The following is an 8,614-nucleotide window of genomic DNA, read 5'->3' as shown; positions in this document are numbered from 1 at the left end:
TTTCATTTCTTCACCTTTATTTTTTATAAAGTTTTGAAATGGCGTTTATTTTGTAGATTGGAAATAAATCACCTTGGAAATAAAATTCATTTCACTTTACCCTGCTTTGAAGGTGCTTTTAAGGTAAGTGATTGACACAAGACATTTCTCATCCACAGATGAGGTTAGTCTTTAAGTCAAAGCTCTGAAATGCCCGAAGGAACACCCAGCTCCCTTGTATATCATTCCAGGTTCAGGTACCTGCTAGCAGCTAGGGCAGGTTGGCACAGAACCATGTGAGCCTGTTGAAGGGTTGACAGTGGAAAAGCTGGGTCTGGGAGAAGTATAACTAGGAAGGCTCCCCAGCACGTGGCACGTCAGCAAAGAGCACCTCCAAGTCCTTGCTCTGGGAAATGTGAAACTCTCTGTTGTGTCACTACATCCCTACATCCCGGGCATCCATCCCACTGCTCTAGCAGGTTGTGTCCCGTGCAGAGCAATGCCAGGAGACTTCTCTTGTTAATGTGGGTAAAAGTGGAGGTAACACTGCCCTGCAGAGCAGAGCTGGAAGCTGAGATGAGTCAGAGCAGTCAGTTTTAGCCTCCTAGGACAGGCATCAGTGCTTAGTTCTGCCTTCCCTAATGCCTTCTTTGCCAACTTAATGTCTTCAGCATCTGATAAAGTGTGAAGAGAATTAGATTATTTCTCACTCTTGCACTTTGGGGCATTTTCAGAGGAAGTCATTACTGCCGGCACATATCTGTAGTTTGCAGTTTTGCTGTCCCCAGTGTCTTGAAGGTGGGGGCAGATGTATTCACTGCCTACCTGTAACATCCCCATGAAGGAGCGAGAAGATTGAGGATTTGATGAGAGGACACTGAGAAGAACCGAGTATTTCCAAGTGTGGAAGAGAACTTTACCAAGTGTTAAACGCATTGGCCCAGGAAGTTGGTTTTGGATGAGTCTGCAGTGTTTGCTGAAGGAGTCCTGAAGTTCCAGAAAATTGCCTCAGGATCTGACCTAATAACAGATCCCTGATGAGGGGCCTTGGTAGAAACTTGATTTCCAGATGTCGTGCCATGTCTATAAATTAGCCTGCTACTCCCAATTTCCTCCTGCCATTTGTAAGTAGCACAGAACAACAGGGTCTAATGTAATATGATATGGAATGTTTTGAAGCAGATTTAAATGTAAAATGGAAAATGAAGTGATGGTCCTGTATGTAAGAGCTGATGTAGTAGAAAAAAATGTATTCTTCTTGCCTAATGAATTTACTGGGAAATATATTGCCAATTATGCTCAGCTCTCTCTGCTAAAAGCCACCAAATAACAGATGTGGTTATTTAAAGAGCTGCCAGCACAGGGCAGATAGAAAGAAAGGAATGGAAATTAAGAGGCACCTTTGATGCATTAGAAAGTGGAAATAAAGAGGAGGCTGTTACTGACAGACTGACTGCTAGAGAAACCATGTTTCAAATATCATCTTTACATAGGTGACTCTCCAGAGGTTTCTGGCAGGTGCTTCATGCCCCCAGTTAGCAGTTCACTGACACTGAAAAGGTAGAAAGATTTTTGAAACTCTAGTATTCTGGAGTCGGGATCCTTCATATCAAAACCTTAGAACAAAACTGAGGTTGGAATTTGCTTTGTTTCTTTTCAAACAGTGTTTCTGAATCTTGTGCATGTCTGTTGATACAGTCTCTGCAAGATGAGATGAACCAGACTTTTTTCCCCAGAAAAAAATTCTGCAGTCCTTCAACAGCACTGAATGAGGTTTTCCTGGAAAGAAATCTACTTATTATCATAAAAGTAGAATTATCTCCAGTAACTGTCACCCTGCAACAGATGAACTGAGCTTATAAGAAGTGTATAAGCAAAGGCCAAAAAGCAGTGCACATTCTGCTCTGCACTGCCCCTCTGTTGCACTAGCACTCCATTAGAACTGTGTTGTCAATCTCATGAGAGTGCTGCTGATAAAGGATAGATTTCTGCATCAAATCGATGCATATTTGTTCCTCAACCCTGACCTCATATTAGTTCTCTGTGTGTTACATTACTGGGCTTTTTAGTGTAACCACTAAGTTTGATGGGTTAGGCAGGTTTGATTATTCTTGTCCAGGGCATTGAGCACAGTATGAAAGACCAGCTATGAAAACTAATCACAAGGACAGAATTGGATATGGTTGATATAGTTTTACTTGCTGAGTGACATTTCCAGGTTAAAAATAGGACATTATGGTTTAAAGATACCATTATGAAGTTGCTGCAGCTTGAGAACGAAGCAACCTTTAATGCACTAAGAAGGCACTGTGGCATTCAGCAAAATAAAGAAGTCTTTTGCCTTTAACCTTACAACTAAAATCAGCATCCTTGGATGCTGTGTGGCTGCAGCTTTTTCATAGAAACAAGAAAGGGCTTTGACTCAACTTCTGGAAAAGTTTCATGATCCTTATACGATAGAGGAAGCTGTGGTCCTTTAATGGCTGTGTTACTTCTCCAGAAATGATCTGAGATTTTTATAATTTTCTTCTCCTGCAAAATGGTCTTGTTTTTTTTTTTTTTTTATTTCTTTTTTTAAAAAACCTTATTTACCTCAATCTATCTCAATCCTTGGGAACCAAATGTGTTTGACAACTGTCTGTCATTGTAGGAGATTGACCTTTACCTAAATAAATTTGGAATACTTTTGTGTAATACTTGGGAAGTAAAAGTTTGTTCTAATACAATGTGCTGACAGGCAGAAAAAATTTTTTACTTACTTCAGTTTTGTAGGAGGTCTCAGGTTGAGTAACTCACCTCGAAAACAGCAACTGAGATTGCTTTTCAAAGTCTCCTTTCTCAAACATTTCATGATTGTGAGAGGCATTTACTTATTTCTGCTCAATTCATTCCAGCTCTGAGCAGCAGCCTTGTCTGGATGGATAACACTAGCATTTGACCACGGCTGGGAGTCTGGTTTTTAACTCATGAATAGCTTGGCAGCATAACCAATTTAGCTACCATCACCTGCTCTGCAAGGACCTGTTCTATCTGTGAAGAGCTGCTTTCCAGGGGAAGTGTGCAGAAAATCCAGGTCAGCTGTTGGAAACTTTATAATACAGTCTTGTCAGTGCAGTGCAGCACTTGGGCTAATAAACCACATCTCTGAGCAGGTCTCTGTAGTGTAGGAGCAGCACAGCTTTGATATTCCACTGCCTTTTCTAATCCTGGAGGCAGATCTCTTGTGGATTTTCTTTGGACAGGTGGAACTGCCCCACATGTCACAGCACTGGAGGCAGGGCTGCTTCTCCAGAGGTGCGGGCTAAGTGGGGACCTACATGCAGATGTGTGCAGTGGTGTTCCCTGGGTTCCTGTCTCGTGGCTGCTTCTGCTCCTAAGGCCTTCTGTTAAAAAGGAAGGATATGAGCAGACTGACTTTCAGAAAGGCTGACAACAAGATATTCCCATTAACTTCAATGGGAATAGTCCTGAAAAGAAGCTGCTGTTGACTGGTGCACTCCAGATGCTAGCAATCCCTGTATATTCCTTACTGCCGAGACATGCCAGGTTTGATTAATTATGCTGGAATAGTACAGACCAGCATGCAGCAGAAGTAGCATGTGTGTATATGTCAAACTGCTAATGACAGCCCTGCCTACACTTCATATTGAAACAGTTCCAAGACGTGTCAGAAAGAAGAGGTATATAGTAATTGACAGTGAAGAAAGCAATGTGAAATTTAAGCAGCCGTCATCAGAGCTTGCATCTAAAAATCAAAATGAGATTACTGTGGGACTAGCTAATGAGTTGAGAGTTATGAATTTGAACTAATATCTGGCTTGATTGGATCCTTGCAGTGCCCTCTCAGTCTGCAGATGAAAGAAGGGAAGTAGTTTACGATTCAGTATGGTAGTGCAGACAAATGAGACGTTGGTAGAGACCCCTTAGTTAAAAAAAAAAAGAAGGAAAGAAAATGGACCCAAATACAAGTGTATACATCTTAGAGCTGTCTCAATAAGGTAGAGTTATTTCAAGATTTCCAGATGATTCACAGTGCCTGCAGTATCATGTTTTCATGTTCTAGTTCTCTGTATCTTGGAGATTTGAGGGTTTTTTATCTGATTTCAACTCAGAAATTAGTTTATGTAATTATTTGGTTAATTGATCTAGCTGAGGAGACATTAATCCAGAGGTTTATGGGTAGTCTGATTCTATTAATTGATCTTTCTTTTAAGCTTTACAACAGCAATAAAAAATATTCTTCAACATTCCCCTGTATCTGGCCATTTCTGCCAATGGGGAATATACCACCTCCATCAGCCCAGTTCCTGCTCTGCCTTGAAGGACTGAAAAATCCCCAAGTCATGGGAACATAGGAAACAGAACCTAAGAAGAAATGCCAGGCGATAGAAGATGAGAAGTGATTGAAATGTCTTATATATGCATATTACAGGCTTTGTGGAGAAGCATTTGCTGTCCTTTGGAGGCAGTTTGATCACCTCCATATGGACTGTTGAAAATGTCACAGCCTGCAATTTAGCTCACTAAGAAATACAAGATGTTTTCTTCCTTCTCTCCTGTAGATCTTTCTATCACCTGCCATCTTCCTCAGCCACTTCTAGAAACTGCAAAATTAGGAATGACAAAACACGCAAAAATGAATCATAGGTAGAAGTGACAGCTCAGAAATATCAAAATGTGCTGTAGGTGGGACTTGATTTAAAATGGAACATGAAAAAAGAGCAGGAATTCTTTGGAAAGAAAGAAGTGGTATGCAGAAAGTGGAAATCTGAAGCCTCTGAAAATCCTAGAGAGAAAAGAAATGGCAAAAAATCAAGCAGACAAGCAAACACAGTACAGATCTGTGTAATTAAACATCCAGACATTGTTGATCCAATTTGCTCCTAAGCATTGGCTTCTGCTGAAGTCAGACCTGCCCAGGTGTCTGGTTATTTCTACCTCTGTAAGTCTAGGATCAATTACTTTGGTTCCCATTTGCTTCCACCGTAACGGTTTTATGTGCCTTTGGTGACTTAGCATTCACAAGAAAAGACAGAATGATGCTTTGTTTGCATTGTTGCAACAGCTAAAGTTGAGTCAGATGTTTGAAATATCATTTTACTCGGTTACCTTCTCATTCTTTACGAACAAAATGTTTTGGGTTTTTTCTTAACCACGCCTGCAATCCCTTACAAGCGAAGTCTGTGATTTGCATGTGATTTGCATGTAGGCCCAGAGATTGCTGCAGGATGCTGCTACTAACAGGTAAGGAGGACACACAAAGCAGCAGTGGCATGGCTGGGGCTTCTGGAGTGCACAGCTTTGAACCTGCAGCTCTGGGGAGAAACTGCAATGGAAACCACAAAATTTCTTGGGGACCAAGATGCTTCTACACACATCTTCATGATCCTGGGAGAATGGTAAGCTGTGGCACACTGTGCCTCCTACCTTTAATTCTGTTATGCCAGATAATATATCCAAAATCTTTGTAGTGTTTAAGATCTCTGGGACGTTTGGGACTTAAGAAAATGTTTTTCTTGTCACCCTCGTGCCATTCAGACAAAGTATTGCAGAAAAGTGAGAAAGAAGTTTTTTAAGGCTGAAGAAATTGATAGAAATCTTTGATTTCCAAAAGCTTCGTCTCAGGACAGCAAAGCTGAACTCAGTTCTTCAGTTCTGGAGAGATCAGAGCCAGGGAAGCAGAATTAGTCAATCTTTTGATGGATTTTCCCATCTATATGAGTTTGAAAGTCAATTTTCTCCTCTTTTTTTGGTCTTAGAGTGATCACTTATCTGGAATAGACAGCCTTGGACTGGTCTGAGGCAACAGAGTTCTCTGAATTGCATCTGTGCTCTCATGCATGCTCATTATTCTGAGAAACATCAGGGAAGGCTTAAAGAAACTCTGTAAGGGGATACCAAAACTTCCAGGGAAAATGTAGATCTTTTCCAGCTCTGTTGGATCTACCTCATGGAACTTGAGCCAAAACCCAGTGTAATTTTACACTCCAGGACTTGTCTGAACCTGCATTCCCCTTGACTGCAGGCCAGCATTTCCCTTCTCTAAGGAAAGGAAGGGGAGTTTGCAAAGGGGTTTTAAAGCATGACGGGTCTCTTGCAAGCACGAAACAAGATGTAATGAATAAAAAATTGGTCATGCATCATTCTGTTTTAAGCTGTGTTTTTCCTCTTGCAAGAAAGGAGGGATAGACACAGATAAAAGGTGAAACATTATATGCTTTTTATTGCATGTCTTCTTCATATGCACTGCATTGGTTTTTATTCCCCGAGGTATTAAAAAGGAAGGTTGTGAAAATAATTTCAAAGGAATCAAAGAGTACCCAAAATACTCATAAACAAAACCAGCTATTCTGCATATATTCAAGCTGATGTATGGCCTAACTCCTGATCTTGCAGCCTAATGCTCTCCTGTGCTGGGCACACGAAATCTCTGAAAGCAAATTACTCAGCACTAGCAAAGGAAGCGGACGATTTGTCCACGCTTTCTACCAAAACCCCTGTGCCTTACACAATAGCACCCATAGAGCTCAGACAGAAGGAGGTCCCTCCAAGGGATTTAAAACTATCCCAGAAATGCTTCCCCTTCACTTTATCCAAAAAACCAGTCCCCTTGACAGACTAAGAGGTGACAGCAGAGAAGAAGGCTGAGGGACAGCTCCCACAAGAGGTGACAGATCTCCAGGGAAGACATGGAGATATAATAGAGGATGGTCAGAGACACAAATATTTGGACAAGATGTTAGAATATCTATGCAGGTCATGAAGGATTACACATGGGGAGAAAGGTTTTGGGAACCTTTTTTTCAACATGGGCTGCTCCTGAAATGTTCCCCTTGTGCGTGCCACCACAGGCAACTGCTCAGAAACTTGGAAGCCCTGGGCTTGCATGTGCAGTAAGACCATGTGAAAAAAGTTAGACAAGAACTGAACATAGGTCATGAAAAATACAGAGACTATCAATAATATATGATGAAGAAGATAAGTGACCTACTGGCTATTCTTGGTCATAATCTTCTGTTCATTTGTCTCTGTTCAGGGCTATAAAGCTTTAATGTTCTTGCTTCTATTTGTCACAGTCCTCACAGACATGCGAGAGGTCACCTGGGTGGATTTCATGCAGCTTCCATGAGTCTGATACCCTGGTGATACTCAGGTGTGACTGGTGTGTAGCTCCTGGTCTGCTCTTGTCTCTGTGCTGTTTCTCATTCTGCCATTTGGCTCTGTCTGGTCACCCAGCTCCTCATCCTAGCCCAGTCTTTTTGGCTTAGGTCTAGGCGTGCGAGTGGAGTGCAGTGCTGCCTGCCTTATACTGAAAGGACTGTGCTGACCTCCCTCCTGCTGGCACTGTCAACCTTTTCAGGCCCTAGTGAAATAAATTCTCTGTAGGTCTACATACAATGCCCCCTGCATAGGGCCCAGTCACTGTCTGTCTTGGAGAGATTTCAAATTTAAATACAGCAATTAACAAAACCCATCAGAGAGATAGTAGCTACCCTGCTATCTCTTTTTTTCTTCCCTTTGTGCTTCTTTCCCTCTGCCCTTATTCACAAAAGTATCCAACCCCAAAACTGAAAGAAAAGACATCTCATGTGTTTACAGCCTGAGACAGACTTTATTTTGTTTGATGGTGTAATTCCCCTTTGGTGACCTGAATTTCACGTGTGACAACCTGTGTGAAACAGTCTGTTCGAGCAATGATGCAGTGATAGGGATGGCATAGGCTTTGTGTGGAGGAGGGTGTAAAGAGATTGGTGTTAGTGACTGGCTGTGTAATGCACACCAGAGGCAAGCATCTAAGTATGGATATTCCTCTAAAGGAGATCCCTGCAATCCTTCATAACTCACATTTTCTGCAAGCTGTTTGTGAAACAAGAGGTGTTAGCATTAATTCTGCTTACTGTCAAACCTTTTTCTCATGGAAAATGTCCCTCTCCTTCCATCTTTCTTTCAGTACTTCACTGTTTGAAGCTAGGGAAGGACTTTCATGCTATGATCTGGCCCTCTGTTGTAGTTGCACGCTGCTGATTGACATCTCCCTTCCCTCTCCAGGGAGGGCTTGTGCACATCCTCTTCAGAGGCTCTTACTGAGTGTAAGACACCCCAGCACAGCCTGAGCACAAAGCTTCTGGGATTAAGAGGTGGGATTGTAACAGAAGGAGCCAGTGATCTCTGGGCATGTTTTAAACATTATCTGCTGGGTTAATTGACTGAGTTTTCTGGTTGTTCTTCCATCCATGCTGGCTGTCTTTTTTGTCTGTATTTTGGCTAAGAAGAAAATTGTGATAGATTATCTAGAGGGGCTAGCCCTTCTTCCTTTGCAGAAGCTGGTGCAGCATTTCCTCTCCTGGAAGTGCTGCCTTGCACAGGTAGCACAAACGTGTGTGTTTTTAGAGCTTTATCCCAATGAGTCGGCTGTGCTGCTGTAACACTGTTTTTGCAAGCAATGCCTCAAATACCCACATCTCCAAAAGCAGAGACATGGAAGAAACACTTTATGGGTGGGTAACCAGTGTCGACTTCCTCAGTCCTGCCTGCCTTTCCTAAAATGGTCTTTGAAGTGTTTTTTTCCAAAAAGTACATGATTGCAATTAAGAGAGAAAAATGAACTGTTAATCAGAAACAAACTCTTTGCTCT

Source organism: Aphelocoma coerulescens, chromosome 2 (genome assembly GCF_041296385.1).
Source record: "Aphelocoma coerulescens isolate FSJ_1873_10779 chromosome 2, UR_Acoe_1.0, whole genome shotgun sequence".
NCBI lineage: Eukaryota > Metazoa > Chordata > Aves > Passeriformes > Corvidae > Aphelocoma > Aphelocoma coerulescens.
This window is presented reverse-complemented; position numbering follows the sequence as displayed.